Here is a 16,910-nt window from a genome sequence, read left to right as displayed (position 1 = left end):
TAGGCTAAAGTTAAATTATTTAGTATGCACTAATTAAAGGGGAAGAGCTTTAAGAGACATTTTAGCTTTTATATTTTTATAAGATATATTTTTTGTAAGAACCACAATTAATAAATATATTTCAGTGAATAACTTATTGTTCAAATCTGTATATAAATATGTACATAAAGTGTTGTAATTATATTGTAAAATGGATGGATGGATGGACGTTTAAAACAAAACTGTTATTAATTAGTAAGTATACACTTTTTGAGCCTTTTTAGAGAAAATCATATCATTGTAGTAAATTATGCAAATTACTCGATGATGTCATGGTGACCACGCCCATAGCCACGCCCCCACCGCCACAGGTATCTTGGCAGTTTATGGGAAACACTGGAACTACATCTACCAGAATCCTCTGCGCAGCCTGGGTCGGCAATGTGGGGGCGTGGAGAGAAAAAGAAAGCAGCAAGTGAAGTGTGTTCCACTTTGTAGAAAGAGGAATTGTTTTTGTTTTTTTCAAAATCCGTTCATAACTTTTTAGTTATCTTGCTGACAGACAGACAGACAAACCCTGGCGAAAACATAACCTCTGTGGCGGAGGTTCGTCTCGAGTGCACAGACTCTATCAAGGTGCACCGAAGCTACTTGATAAGCTATGAACACCCGAAAAAGATAAAACCAGCAAAGCTAAACGTCAATTTGTGAGGTAAACACATTATTAAAAAATCAAATGTGAGTTAACTTGTCTGAGAAACTGCATTTTACCATATACCGTGAGACTTTGATATTGTTACTTCCCTAGTATACAACCAAACCACCTTAGTAATACAATTAAATTAAAAAAACAGGAGGATGTCTATTTGAAAGTTCTGAACTCCTGTTTCAACATCAGTGTTGTATGAAACAAAATAAAAGTGTCTAAAGGAGGAGTGCAAAAGAGGTCTGCATGTAGCTCAACTTCCAATAGTGTCAAAGCGCTTTGAGTAATTTGAAGATAGAAAAGCGCTATATAAGTATAACCCATTTAACACATTTTTAACCTACATTAGGTATCACATTACAAGTCTTGTCATAGGTCACATTTGAGACCACAAAGACATCAAATAATGTATGAAAGACAGATTTGAAGACAGATCCTGTAAGTTACTGTATAGAGAATAGGTGTTGAGCGGGATCTGAGGATGTCGTTGTGGCTTGTGCAGCCCTTTGAGACACTCGTGATTTAGGGCTATATAAAGTAAACGTTGATTGATTGATTGATTCATTGATGTGTTCGCAACATCTACTTTAATTAAGCATTAATTTAATTAAGTTTTCCTTTTGACAACTTTAGGTAGGAGCTAATATCGGCACATATAGTTTAAAAAACAAGATAGTTTGTGGGTTCCAATAGAAGTTTATTTCAACAAAGACAAGTTTTCCCTTTCATATAAACATGAGCCAGTTGACATTGTCCCGAGAGAATAACAAAAAAGCGAACCATTTATTTTTTAGGAGACAAAAATCACCTCATTCTCTCACCAAGGTCTGTCGCACTCAGACTGCTTTTTTCCCCGTATTCACCCCAAACGCAAGAGCGGAGGAGACGTGTGCACATAATCCTCAGTTGCTGTTGACAAGCACTCGAGAGTGGAGTTCACATTAGAAAAAAAGGGAGATGTTTCGACATTGACAGAGAACATTGGCGCAAACAGCAAATTATAGCACAATGCCAAACCTCTTCACTAGGCCTGACAGCACATGGCCATCCCATGACAATGTACCAACAGGGAGGGGGTGAATGAGAACTTTCAATGGCGGGCCACATTCACAGAAGGTCAGAATTTATGGAAGAAAGGGCCACAATGGCAAAGCAGCAATTGAGCAAGTAGGGAAAGCATAAATTCAGATATGAGAGCAGTCTGATCAATAGGCAGAGGTCTACAACTGTGCAGTAAAGGGGATGGCGAAGACTCAGTAAACGATTGCAAAAAATAAGAAAGGATGGGGTGGTCATAAAGGAAGAGCCGGACAACTGGAGGTCTTTTTGCTCTTATGGTCTCTTCCTTTCAGTCTTTTTTCTCTTTATTCCCCCCACTCTTTGATATTGTGTGCCTGATTTCCTGCCTTTGAGACTCTGTGGCGTTTCAACAGAAAAAAACACAAGCAATGGTGTTTTTAGGGCTGGGTTTTAATGGCAAAAATCAAAATCGCTATTGATTGAACCTTTTACTTCGATTTGGGTAAATGAGCGGTTATTCCACTCATCTACTACGCTACTTTTTGGTCAACGTCATCCTTATTGAAGTCAAAGACTACGTTTACACTGCAGGCCAAAGTGGCCCAAATCTGATATTTTCGAAATCTGATTTTTTCCAGCTGACTGTTTACACTGCAAGTAAAATGTAATCTTTATCAGACTCCAGTGTAAACACACATAGGCCCCAATGTCAGGCCTCCACGTCATTTGCATGCACAGTTGAAAAGGGAAAAACAAAAGAAGTTGACTGGATTCCGTAAATTACCAAGGAAGTCGCTACTACTACTACAAAATAAAATAAAAGTCGCCACTATACAAGTGTAAAGCATTTGTTTAGCCTTTTTAAAGAAAATAGATGCATCAATCAATCAATCAATGTTTATTTATATAGCCCTAAATCACAAAAGTCTCAAAGGGCTGCACAAGCCACATCATTGCAAATCAAAATGATCATGATATCATACATATGTCATATTGACCACGCCCCCTCGCCACACCGCCACATATATTACTGGCAACCTAGGGGAAACCCTCAACTGTGTCTTATGTATTCATGGTAAGTGCTATTGACAGTGTAACAATGTCAAACACACTATTTAAACTAGTTCCTTTATCTTTTTAACACATAAAATAGTTTGTGCAAAAACTGTATTTTTTTTATTTTGCTCACAGTGGCCACACTCCTCAAGCTTGGGAAATGTGCTACAGATTATAGGCGAAAGAAAAATGGTGTCTCGATTTTTCCTTCCGTCTTGCCTGCCTGGAGGAATTGACACTTAAGTCTATCGTACACAATAACGACACAAAAGCAAAAACTACAATCTACTAATACAATTACAACTACCTCAAATACTAACTACTGCCCTCAAAGTCCTGCAGTGTACAGGGTTCCCTTTGTTTGCAAACACTAAATAAATAAATAAATAAATAAATAAATAAATAAATAAAAAACTACAAAACATGTTTTCAGAAAATACAAATATACAGGACTGTCTCAGAAAATTTGAATATTGTGATAAAGTCCTTTATTTTCTGTAATGCAACTAAAAACATGAACATGTCATACATTCTGGATTCATTACACATCAACTGAAATATTGCAAGCCTTTTATTATTTTAATATTGCTGATTATGGCATACAGCTTAAGAAAAATCAAAAATCCTATCAAAAAATTTGAATATTTCCTCAGACCAAGTTAAAAAAAAAGATTTATAACAGCAAAACAAAATCAAACATTTGAAAATGTCAATTAATGCACTCAGTACTTGGTTGGGAATCCTTTTGCCCGGATTACTGCATCAATGCGGCGTGGCATGGAGGCAATCAACCTGTGGCATTGCCGAGGTGTTATGGATGCCCAGGATGCTTCAATAGCGGCCTTTAGCTCATTTGCATTATTGGGTCTGGTGTCTTTCAGCTTCTTCTTCACAATACCCAACAAATTCTCTATGGGGTTCAGGTCAGGGGAGTTGGCAGGCCAATTGAGGACAGTAATGTCATGGTCAGTACACCAGTTACTGGTGGTTTTGGCACTGTGGGCAGGTGCCAGATCATGCTGGAAAATGAAATCATCATCTCCATAGAGCTTTTCAACAGATGGAAGCATGTAGCCGTATTCCCATGGTCAAGCCACTCCTGAACTCAAGACAACGGAAAAAGCGTCTGACTTGGGCTATGGAAAAGAAGCACTGGACAGTTGCAGAGTGGTCCAGAGTCCTGTTTTCAGACAAAAGCAAGTTTTGTATTTCATTTGGAAGTCAAGGCGCTAGAGTCTGAAGGAAGGCTGGAGAGAAGCAAAATCCAAGTTGCTTGAAATCCAGTGTGAAGTTCCCACAGCCAGCAATGGTTTGGGGAGCCATGTCAGCTGCTGGTGTTGGTCCACTGTGTTTCATCAAGTCCAGAGTCAATGCAGCTGTGTACCAAGAGATTTTAGAGCACTACATGCTTCCACAGTATGACGCTGTCAAGCGCCATTCATATAAAACTTGCGGGCCGCACTAACATTAAATTTTCATATTAAGGTGTGGGCCGCAAAATAACGTCTCGCGGGCTGCGTGTCTGAGACCCCTGACCTACGCTTTAATTTCCTGTTAATAGCTGCTTACCGATTTCTTGTGTTGTTTCAAGCTAGCATTGTAGCTATCTTAGCTGTTAGCATGCCTGCTCCTGGCTTATTTTGGTGTGTATCTTGTGTAGGCTCCAACTCCACTCCACAGATAACGATAATTAAGAATAAGATACTTAGAAATTTAGTTGATGATTAATAACTTGGGCAAGCTGCTCCACACGATTACCTGCTAGCCGCCTGGTAGCAGAGAGACCACAAAAAAAATAAAAAAAATAAAGTGTCAGCCACAGGGGGTCGGTTTTGTGATTGGCATTAAAATGCATTAATCGACAATGGCTGATTAGTCAATTTTTCACGAAATCGACAGACGCATTCCTACTATAAAACAGATGGATAACTGGGTGGTTAGTCAAACTTTGTCAAAACTAAAAGCCTACAAAACAAACCTCACAATGAAAATGCAATCACAGTTTACTAAACAAAACCTTGCAGTGTCAAACTAAACTGGATAAATTGGCCTCTTCAGTTAAACTGACTAATACAATTTCTCTAGAGCTCTGATTTCAAACAAATACCTTCTTGCGGTAGTGCAACAGTGCTAGATTCACATTGCTTCACCATCCTAATGCCTAACAAAGGACAAGCAAGTCCGACTGTTCAGGAAAACACCTTTATTCAGGAGATTCTCCGATAACTCCCTTTCCATCTCTTGGTCAGGTTCTTTTCAGGCGATGTTCTCAATCAGACCCCAACCCCACCCAATCCTTACTCCGTCTCTTTCTTAGGTCACAGGAGAAGTGGATTAGCTTAGATTTATTGCTCCACTACTCTGACATTAACTCCACTCGCTTGTCCCTGCTGCGTAATGTTATCTCACAGCGAGGAGCGCCGCAAAGTTAATCCGCACCACAACAGATCACAGTTACAGGTAATCTGCCACCGCCGTGACTCTAATCCTATCATGTACACACTGGAAAACACTTAACTGTGCACAGGTTTGGGTGCACACACTGATGTATTACCAAGAATGGTGGTGGGGGAGGTGTTACCTAGCCATTTGACCAGTCACGTACTGTACTTTAACAATGTGAACATAATGGCAAAGGAGCTTTCAAGACGGTTTGCACACACACAAAAAGTTGAACCCGGTCAATTGATCTCCAGACAATACGGCAAGCAATTTGAATTTAAAGAAAGGAAAGTCACCTGGCCCTTAAAAGCTCTCACCCTCTCCAACCCGGTGATTAAGAGATTGCTTCTGCAGGACAGGGGGAGGAACGAAAACGACGAAAGTGAAAAGTGAGAGGTCTCATTCACCGAGAAGTAGGCGGTGCGTGAGAGCCCTCAGAGTCAAAGATCAGGTTTCCCCTGCCTCTGTTCTCTTTGCGGCTGCTTTGCACCTCAATTTACTGGCCCTTGTGCCGAACGGGACGTGGGAGCAGCTTTCACCTAGTCAGCGTTTCGCAAATTGTCTCAAAAGGCGCTCTTCGCCTCTCTCACTTTCTAAAAAGGGACTGAATAAAAAAAACATGGGAAAGATGGAAGGCTGAAAAACTAAAGATGCCAGAAAATGAAATATCTAATCTTGGAGAAAGCCAAATAGGCATGTGAGGGATTGCTGGTGTTATTAAAAGCATAAATGAAAGAGCGGATACTACTCAAAAGCTACACGCACCCTCCTGGAAATGGGCCTTGTAGCTTCGCCTTCCATTATGAGTGTACAAGGCGCAATCTATGCTCCATAGGAGGAGAGTGAGTCATAATGTGTGGGACACAATACCTTAGCTTCATTGAAAATGGGTTGAAAAGAGGCAGAAGCCTTAAAAAAAAGCTCTGGTGCAGAAAAGAGGGAGAAGGGGCCAAAGATCACTCATCTGCTGAGAGAACAGTTCAAGACCACCACGCATTAGCTTTTAGCAGGATAGATCAAGTCAAGTTGGAGAGTGTGCATCCTAAATCTACCCGCTTTTGTGCACCCACTTTATCCCACCTCCCCCTTTCAAAGAATAGCATTAAAAACGGCAACATAATACCGTCTCATTGCATCATATTCCGAAATGGGGAAAGAAGAGACTGGGAACAAAAAGCTTTGGGGTGACGGTCTCGCTGTGTACTCTCTCGCTCTCCCTCGTTCGCTTGCTGGCCCCTGCGGTCTGACAATCTATCTACTCTGCGGCTCGCCTTGCTGGCAAAAAGCTGCTTTGTTGCCATAGTATCAACTCTCACTTTTGATACTGTCATCTCAAGTAGGATATGGTAGCCTTGATACAATATGTTCCCCATTTCCATTAAAATAGTTGTCCAAGAGGATGCTGTAGACTTTGGATTACACTTGACTGTGCCTGACAAGCACCCCCTCCCTACACACACCGCCCCTTCTCTCACCCCCCCCCCCCTTTTTTTTATTAATGACCAAAGCCCCCGCCCTAATGCTCAAATAGAAACGAGAAAGAAAAAGAGAGCGAAACTCTGAGGGTACAAAATGGGGAGGGATGGAGGACAGAAGTACAAGAAGCCTTTTATGTGCTCCTATCTATAAACAAACTAGGATCCCAAAGTTCAGTCCTCTGAACGTGACCCTCATGGAATCCAGGGAAGAAAATAGACAATTCTTATAATGTCATCATCATTGTGGGATTAACATGAATTAGTAAACACTTAAAACATGTTTTGGTTTAAAGCAATAAGAGTCAACCTAATTGTTTTGGGGCACACATTTCTAGAAAGCGAAGGATCGGGTGGCAACTTCTCCAATCACTATTAATCTTATTTTGTATATTCCAGAGAACCAGCTTCCTCTACAGTAGACAAATTATGTTGGTATTTCTATTTTCTCACAGTTACAGGAGTGTTCTGCTGTTTTTCGGGACCTTCTGCAAAAATGTGAGTATTTTACAAGTTTTTTTAAACTGAACTTGCAGGCCTGCGGTTGAATAGCACAAATGATTAGCAAAAGAGGACCTAAAATGAAGCCTTGAGGAATACTACTAGTATAACTAAAGAAGTTGAACAAATTAATACTGCCAGCATCTAAAGTAAACAAGCTACAGCAACACCTGAGTTACATAAATCACATTTTAAGACATGTCGCCACAGTAACCTTTATCCATCCATCCATCCATCCATTTTATACCGCTTATTCCCTTTGGGTTTGCGGGGGGCGCTGGAGCCTATCTCAGCTACAATCGGGCGGAAGGCGGCGTACACCCTGGACAAGTCGCCACCTCATCGCAGGGCCAACACAGATAGACAGACAACATTCACACTCACATCCACACACTAGGGCCAATTTAGTGTTGCCAATCAACCTATGCATGTCATTGGAGGTGGGAGGAAGCCGGAGTACCCGGAGGGAACCCGCGCAGTCACGGGGAGAACATGCAAACTCCACACAGAAAGATCCAGAGGCCGGGATTGAACTCACGACTACTCAGGACCTTCGTATTGTGAGGCAGACGCACTAACCCCTCTTCCACCGTGCTGCCCTCACAGTAACCTTTATGTTGAATTTTTTTTTTGGGTTGAAGAAATCAATGCTTCCCCATGGTGTCCAATCAATTGCTGGCTGACGTCACGTCCAATCAATACGCGTCGTGGTCAAACTGGGTCTGTTTTCAATGGGTACTATAGGCGCCATTGAGCCTTTCTCAATACTATTTTTAGGCGCAAATGCGACCTAAATGCTCTCACTGTACAATTCTGAAACGGCGCGTGCAAAAGCAACAAACATCATTAGACACAAAGTTAATTCATGAAATGCAACTTTAACCGCGCAAAAACGAGGCATGATTTATCAGGGAGAGTCTTGATACCACTCTCCTTGACCCAGCCACACACAAATAAGTTGTATACCTCCATGGTTTTCCAAGTTTCCATCTGTTTTGTCATGTAGAATGGCAGCCATCTTAGCTTTGTTGACACCCTCTGGTTTTCACTACCGATAAGAAGTCACGTGTCGGAATACAAGCAATTGTGAGTCACATCTAGGCGGAAATGTTTTCTTAATGTTCAATCGCGTTGTGCCTCGTCCTCTTACGAAGCTGGAAGTGCAGCCCAGAAGAACAAAATAAAGAAATATGACTAACACTAGCATAGAAGTTGAAACACTTAAAAGGAGCAGGGGCTTTAGCGACACACTTTACTTTCACTATCTGCTGCAGCTCACCAGTAATCCTGTCCTGAATGCATACTTGCAGGCACTCAGAATGTCTATGTGACTCTATAGGACTGGGAGAATCAACACAACCACTAATTTATCAAAAAAGGATTTGTATATATAAATATTTTTCATCAGACTTTTTATGTGTCTGCAAAGATTCCACTCCTCTGATATGACATGTACTAAAAAAACCCTGCAGACAGACACATTGTGCTCTTTTTGTATGTTAGCGGATACAAAAAAAACATTTTATTACTGAAATAATCATTAAACTTGTTTTATGTGTTGGTATACATTATTTTACAGTACCTCAAATTCAAACTGCACTTTAATATACTTTCATTAAATATAAGACACAGAATTTGAGTTTTAAAAACTCGACAATGTGGGTCACCGGTTGTTGTTTGCCAAAGCACAGGTGAGAAGCACTGATGTATACAAGGGATTAAAGAAAACAAATAACATTTTGCCATTCAAAAGTGTGAAATAAAAGTATTATAGTATTCAATACACCAATGATACTTTGTTTAAGGCAGAATGTTTGTGATGACAAGCGAAAAAAAACCTAACTTTTGAGAAAAAGTTGATCCCCACAAAACATACCAAAACAGAAGCAAAACCATGGCCTTAAAACCAGGTATGGATGGGTTACCTGTAATGTTGGACCTCTACTAAACATATATATATATATATTAGGGGTGTAACGGTACGTGTATTTGTATCTAACCGTTTCGGTACGGGGGTTCCGGTTCGGTACGGAGGTGTACCGAACGAGTTTCCACACGGACACATTAAGTAGCGTAGTGCACGTTGTGTAAACAATGCACACCGAGGCACAAAACACGGCATGCTAGCAATGACCGGGTAGGACAACATGTAAAAGCCAGAGCTGGAAGACCCTCCTGCCTCGTTAAGATCTCCCGTTTGGGAACACTTCGGCTGCGTGGAGCGGAGGACGGAGGTTTGCCGACATTGTTCAGCAGCGGTAAGGCATGCTTCTGCCAACACGTCAAACATACTAACCCATTTGAAGCGGCACCACCCCCAAGTGAACATCGCTTCAACTAAGATAATGACGTGACGTGCAAACAGCTCCCACCTCTTACTGCCAAGTTAGCCAGGCTGGGGGGGGCGGGGGGAAGTTAATCTGAGGCTGAGTTGACTTGAAACTGTTTAATGTTGCACTTTTTATATGTAGAAGAAAAGTTTTGTCATTTTATTTAATCTGAGCAACAACTTTCATTCATCCATCTTCTTCCGCTTATCCGAGGTTGGGTCACGTGGGCAGCAGCCTAAGCAGGGAAACTCAGACTTCCCTCTCCCCAGCCACTTCGTCCAGCTCTTGATTAACATGGACCCCGACTTAAACAAGTTGAAAAACTTATTCGGGTGTTACCATTTAGTGGTCAATTGTACGGAATATGTACTGTACTGTGCAATCTACTAATAAAAGTCTCAATCAATTAATCAAAAAAAGCACTTTATATGTAGAAAAGTTTTGTTAAGAAACCATTCTGAGCCTTATCTTATTTAGTTTTCATTTTATATATGTTGACCACATTAACCCTGGCAATGGACCCTGTGTGTATATGTATGTTATGCCATTGTTTACAAATTTGGTAAATAAATAACCAAAAAATTTACATTTTGTTGTTTTCTTACTGTACCGAAAATGAACTGAACAGTGACCTCTAAACCGAGGTACGTACCGAACCGAAATGTTTGTGTACCGTTACACCCCTAATATACATACATATATACACACACACACACACACACACACACACACACACACACACACACACACACACACACACACACACACACACACACACACACACACACACACACACACACACACACACACATACACACATACACACATACACACATATATATAATGACAGTTGTTAGCATATATTAGCTGAATCAAACATGGTGGAAATGTTTGTTACAAAATACTGCAGTAGTAAACTGCAGGGATGCAACGGTACTCGCTATAATCATGCACAGGACAATCCATTTTAATAGAAACAATAAAAAAAATGTGAGATTAATCAAGATCGGATGATATAAAAAAATTACTTGTGATCTTTTTTTTTTGACACTTTGCCTAAAAAAGGCGAAGAACAAAAAAAGGCGAAGTGGCATACAATACAAACCAAACCTCTCCATATCCCACATTTCTCAACCGATTTGAACCGTTCAAGGTTTCAAACTGTTGAGGTGTCTTCTGATATGTGTAAGACTAGATCTTTCACATATGAACACTAGTTTTGTATACATGAAAACAAGTGTAGTTACAGGACAGCGTGGCGAAGTTGATAGAGTGGCTGTGCCTGCAATCGGAGTGTTGCTGGTTACTGGGGTTCAATTCCCACCCTCTACCTTCCTAGTCATGTCCGTTGTGTCCTTGGGCAAGACACTTCACCCTTTGCCTCTGATGGCTGCTGGTTAGCGCCTTGCATGGCAGCTCCCGCCATCAGTGTGTGAATGTGTGTGTGAATGGGTAAATGTGGAAATACTGTCAAAGCGCTTTGAGTACCTTGAAGGTAGAAAAGCGCTATACAAGTATAACCCATTTATCATTTATTTATTTACATATTAGGCCATCAGATGCCATTTTGCACAATTTTCACATTTATTTAAATTTATTTGTGATTATTAAGTTTTAGCCATATTACTTTGCTTAATGCTTGCGTTGCTTTATTATGCAAATTAAATTTCTACTTGAGGTACATGAAACAGTTATCTACAATAACGTTTCTTCTACAAAGAAAATAATTTTGAATGTGTTATTTGTTTGTTTTTAATAACACTTAGCTAAAAGAATTCAGTTTAAATACTTTTCCAAAATTTTGAGCACATTTTAAAAAAACGTGATAATAATAATAATAGGTGATCATTTTGGTCACAATAACCGTGAAAATAAATTTGCATACCGTTACAACCCTATTCCCTAACAAGGTTAAAATGCCAATGCAAGGATTTGCCAGTGTGTTTAGTGGTCCAAATTTGTCTATACAACAGGAGCACTTAAGTGTTTTTTATGAATGTTTCTTTTCCATATTTTAAACTCAGGCCACCAGTTGAATAGTCCTGATCTAGAATCATAAAAAAACTAATCTCTCTTTGTCTCGTCAACGTTTAAGATTTCAATTACAAATTGATTTGATTGAGAACAAAAGCGGACTTGAAAGAGTTATGTAAATAACTTTTTTATAAACATTTGGATTTTAGCTACTGTGTTTAATGTTTATTAATTACGAACAGTTACCCACGTTTCGCACAAAAGACAGTTTAGCGAATTGGAAAAACAGCTAATCCTGTCGAGTCTATTGGGTATTTTAGATTCCGGTTTAAAACAAATGGATTTGAATGAGAACAAAAGTCGACTTCTTCAATGAGACCCTCGACATTACAAGTCTGCCCAGGGAAAAAAATGAGTTATCTGTCTCCTTTCAGCATCGAGTTAGCTTTCATCTCCCTAAAAGAATGGGGGTCGGATTGATCCCATTGATTTACATACGAACGTAAGCCTGCCTGTCAACAAGTGACTACAGCCAGACCGAGAGCGCCAGTGCAAACAGTTGGCCTCCTTTACGCAACTTTATTTACCACCATCTCTCAACCTTCAGCGAATCTGATTGCTTAAAAAACGAACACTCTTGTGGACATTATTTTTTTGTCAAATAATTCTTATGCTGGTGTTTACAATATGCCGTCATCTGAAGTTACCACCAGGACTGTGAACAGTGACTGCTCACAGTCGAGTGAAATGGGATAAGTGGAAACAGGATCAAGGCTGCAGATGGGGTGGCTTTATACCCTTCCGTGGGTTTTGAGGGGGTATGACTGGAGAGTAAATGCTCCAGGCCCCCACCCCCCGCATCCCTGGCCTATTTCATTCTTTCTCCCTCTCAATGAGGGGATTAAGCGAACTCTCTCTCAGCGCGACCACAAGGGCTCTCTGGGTTTTGGGTGCAACGTGGGACAGCAGTGGGAACATGAGGCAGGAAAGGCATTGAGCTTAAGCGGGAAATGATCTTTGGGTTCCACATATTGACAGCAAAATAGGGTGTGTGAAAAGCAATCAAATGCTGTAACATGGTTAATTGCACTTTTATCATAATGCAGATAGGCAATATAGAATGTGTTTTTCGTAAGGACGCACAAAAGAAAAGGAAAAGCAAAGCAAAATTGATACATTTGTTGAGAAGCGAGGGATGTGCCACTTCATCTGTGGTCTTATGCAAAGCAGGGTCACACGGGGCTACGAGGTGCATAATAATGCTGATTACACGCATATGCAAATTATAACACACTGATCAAGTACAGTACACTTATATTCAACTCTGGCGGCCTGGAGACCGCTTCGCTTCCCTCATCCCCTTACTTTAAGACACAAGGGGCCTATTAATCTGTCAGAGTGCTTAATCAATCTAAATACTGCAGGCAACTAACTACAAGGGTGTCAGTCAAGTGAAATGACAACTCAGAAAGATAACAAATGAGGCTATCAGGTAGGTATGATATTCTCACACGGGATATGGCCTAAAATCTATGTCTTAATGTTTAATGCAGCCTTCTGTGATAACGAAAGATTCCGTAAATTCCGGACTATAAAAGACCCTGCTTTTTTCCTACACTGCCGCTAATGTACACATTTTTCTTTGATAACGGCAATAACATTTCGTGTTCAACAAATATTCATTAGACACAAGCAGAGATACTGAAAAGGTGTGTTATTTGTGTTATGGTGCCATCTTTTGGACGAATTTGCTCACAGCAGGTGCTGCGGGGTTGAACGTCTATACTGTATTTCCTTCGGTTTAGTGCTTTAAACCGGAATTACAAGTTTCGATCCGTCGTCTATCGCGTTTCTACTCGAAAGAATTCTTCATTCATCACTCCAGGCAATGTTTATACGTTTTACATTATAACTAAAACTATTCAAACTTACTAAACCGTTCCATGTGTGATGTCTGTAAGTGTGTTTTCTTGCATATTTGTATGTGCTAAAGTAATGTAATGAAGCTGGCGTCATTAGCATTAGCTGATGTGCTAACACGTTTGCAAGTGTCTGTGTTAGTATCATCAATTTACAATGGCATTCTTTTTGTATTGCGTCTATTTCGTAAATTCACCAATACGTCACCGTGGAGTTATTGAGTCGATATAGCTGACTGGAGAGCTAGCTTCCAATGACTTCTACTTGTTTGATTAGCCGTTTTACTGCGTGTTACAGGCATCTTTTGGAAACAAGATATGTAAATGAAAGTTTACAAAATATTTCTGTGTAAGTAACTCATTTCACAACATGCGGCCAATATCTGGAAATAAAATGTTCTTCTAAAATTTGGAGGCTGCAGTGCGCTCTTCAGTCCAAAAAATGTATATAAATGATGATTGAACCATAGAACCACTGGTCATTTCCGGTCTTGTTATTCTCTCAAAACTATTATTACTTTACTTGTTAATATCTACTTACTTTCCATTGTAACATGATTCGATCTACACTTCTGTTAAAATGTAATAAACACTTATTCTTTTGTTTGTATACTGCACATTAGTTTTGGGTGATACTCCAAATTTTGGTATAATTCCAGTACCAAGTAGTTACACATTTTAAGTATCAGTATTAGTTTTGGTATGACCAATACTGATATTTAAAATTGTAATTATAAATCAGACAAAAACAAATGATAATACTGGTTCTGTTTTAAATCTTCTGTTTTTTTTCTCTTAAAGTCCTCCTCTGTCCAGCAGTGTTTGGGAACATTTATTTTAAAAGTAATCAATTATACTTACTTGTTACTTTGCCAAAAAAGTAATTGAATTACCAAGGTATTTACTCTCCAATAAATGTAATTAATTACTAGGGGAAGTTTTAAAAACCCTTCGTATATCTGGCATATGCAGTTGAAATGTTTCATGAGACCGTAGTGTATATATGTGCCTTTAAAAGGCGGTGCCTGTTGCTAAGTGACATGTGACGTCAGTGCCCAAACAGAGCAGCTTCAGCTCAGCTGTGTTTGTTAGCTCAGACTCGCAAATTGCAGGCAGTGACAGCAGCTATGCTGAATTTTTTCATTGGACTGTGTTAGCGCTAGTTAATAAAAGGATTGAATGCGCTCCGATGGCTGTAGTTTCCTTGTCCACAAACGGGATATTGTAGGATTGCAAACTTGTTACTTCTATCATAGATTTTTTGTTAAATATTCTCTTGAAATAGTAGCATGTACAGTTTGTGTGCGTGTACTTGCGTGTGTGTTGTTTGCTGTGTGATGTTGCCTTCTTCCATTTGATATCAAGTTTTTTTTTAGTGTGGTACTGGATGTTGCTTTCATGAGTAAAAATATATTTCCTGCATTGAACTTTCTGTGCTTTTCATGCTGTCTTGTTGACATACAACCACATCAAAAGTACTGTTTTACATTAGATCAAAGGTCCCGCTAACAATGTTGTAACGTTAAAGTTAAAGTTAAAGTTAAAGTGCCAATGATTGTCACACACACACTAGGTGTGGCGAAATTATTCTCTGCATTTGAACCATCACCCTTGATCACCCCCTGGGAGGTGAGGTGAGCAGTGAGCAGCAGCGGTGGCCGCGCCCGGGAATCATTTTTGGTACATACATTAATTGGATTACTTGTTACTAGTAAAAGTACGGGTATTAATTATTCAGAACACATTAGATCAAAGGTCTCGCTAACGATCTTGTAACGTACATAAATTAATTAGATCACTCGTACTAGTAAAAGTAATGGTATTAGTTATTCAGAACATTGGTGTTCAGTGACTTATTTGCTGAGTTTGTATACAATAACAAAAGGGCAAACATTTTTTTGATTGTAAAACATATGAATCTAACCACTGTAGTATCCACCATCCAATGGTATTATACTTGTATCATGACTGTCGATATTTGTATCGATCTGATTGGTTTACATTGAAGAGCTCAAGCTTGCGGTTAGCAGTTCGCTTACCCTCACACGGTGTGTAGTGTAGTATGTTTAGCTCTTCATGCAGAAGATGGATGCACCTATTTTTTTACATTAGGCACAGTAGAGAAAACAGAACTGCATATAGACAATGTTGAGATTCTATCGCGAATTTGAGTTGCACATTGTCAAATTACTGTACTGTTTTAATAATAGTAATAATTAATTATAATTATAGAAAAAAACACCACCAAAGTCTTCCTTATCTGATCTGTCATCCACCATTTGCAGACATTCTCTATGTTTATTTCACGCCCGAGTGTTTGTCCATTTTAAACATTTATTTATGTTCCAACACATTTATCCCCGCACATTAAAAGCATCTCTAGTTGTGAAATTTGCTGGTAAAATAATGATGAGAAATTATAATCACAGTAATACACTGTCATGTAAACGTTGCCTCTTTGTTAAGTCAGCATTGCAAATAAAAACCTGTTAGTTGTTTTACTCTGCATAAATAAACGTTAAATATATAAATACACAGGGTTTCTCCCAGATTGCCAAATACATGTGGTGGTGGGGGTGGGGTCATAATCTGTGATATTACATATATTTTCTTTAAAAAGGGTAAAAAAAACATTGTAAGTTACTACATTACCCAGAAAGCTTAGCACCATAGACAAGAACCAGAAGTAAGTCTGAGATATGCGGGAGGACCACAGTTGTGCCGTTTAATCAATAAAGAGTTAATATATTGTAGGGATGTAACAATAAACGATAGGGATGTAATGGTATTGTAGATACCACGGTATTTCAGTTTAAAGGTCTTCACACTAATTCCGTGACGTGTGACGGTATCAATCAAAAACATGGTGAGTGTAGTTTTTTTTAGCGCTTTCATAACTACATCTCCCAGAATCCTCTGTGCAGCGCAGGGCCGCCGTAAGCAGGAAAGGAAGTGTCTTTGTACCCGTAGCAGAAAATAATATTTTTTGGGGGGTGGAGGACATTTCCTGAAAATGTCCTCAAAATATGTCCGTAACTGTTTGCGTTATGTTGCTATCAAACCAACAAACAAACCCTGGTGAAAACATGATCTCTTTGGCGGAGGTAAGAAAGTCGGCCTGAAGCTTAATCAGCTGCACTCGGGTGGAAGACGAGTGCCTGGACAAGTCGCCACCTCATAAACAGTCACACAGAAAAGATATTTGAAGCCAGTGAAGCTAGCAAGTTATATCGTTAGTTAACTTTTCTAAGAAACAACATATTCCAGTCTGATATAAAAAATGTCCCCTGTAGAGAACACTACTTCTCATAAAGTAAAAGTTGAAAGACACTAAACTAAACATTCTTGTTTTACACTGGATGTTTACATTATCACTTTAAAGACATCAACTGTAAGTTGTTTTTTTTTTACATTTTCTTTAAACAGTGAATGCTTCTGCACTATTCTTTGAATTTAAAAAATATATACCACAATAACATCGTAGTGTGGCCTTAATCCCGTGGTAATA

General features: G+C 39.4%; 1 protein-coding gene across 1 annotated transcript in view; it reads right to left on the bottom strand.

The window, feature by feature from the left end:
- snx3 (sorting nexin 3) overlaps window positions 1-16,910 on the bottom strand; it is a 41,380-nt gene that overhangs the window by 11,907 nt on the left and 12,563 nt on the right. The gene's annotated exons all lie outside the window — the stretch shown is intronic.

The sequence above is a fragment of the Entelurus aequoreus genome, linkage group LG23, assembly GCF_033978785.1.
Source record: "Entelurus aequoreus isolate RoL-2023_Sb linkage group LG23, RoL_Eaeq_v1.1, whole genome shotgun sequence".
Taxonomy (NCBI): Eukaryota; Metazoa; Chordata; class Actinopteri; order Syngnathiformes; family Syngnathidae; genus Entelurus; species Entelurus aequoreus.
Note: the sequence above shows the minus strand (reverse complement) of the source record. Positions and strands in the feature narration are given on the sequence as shown.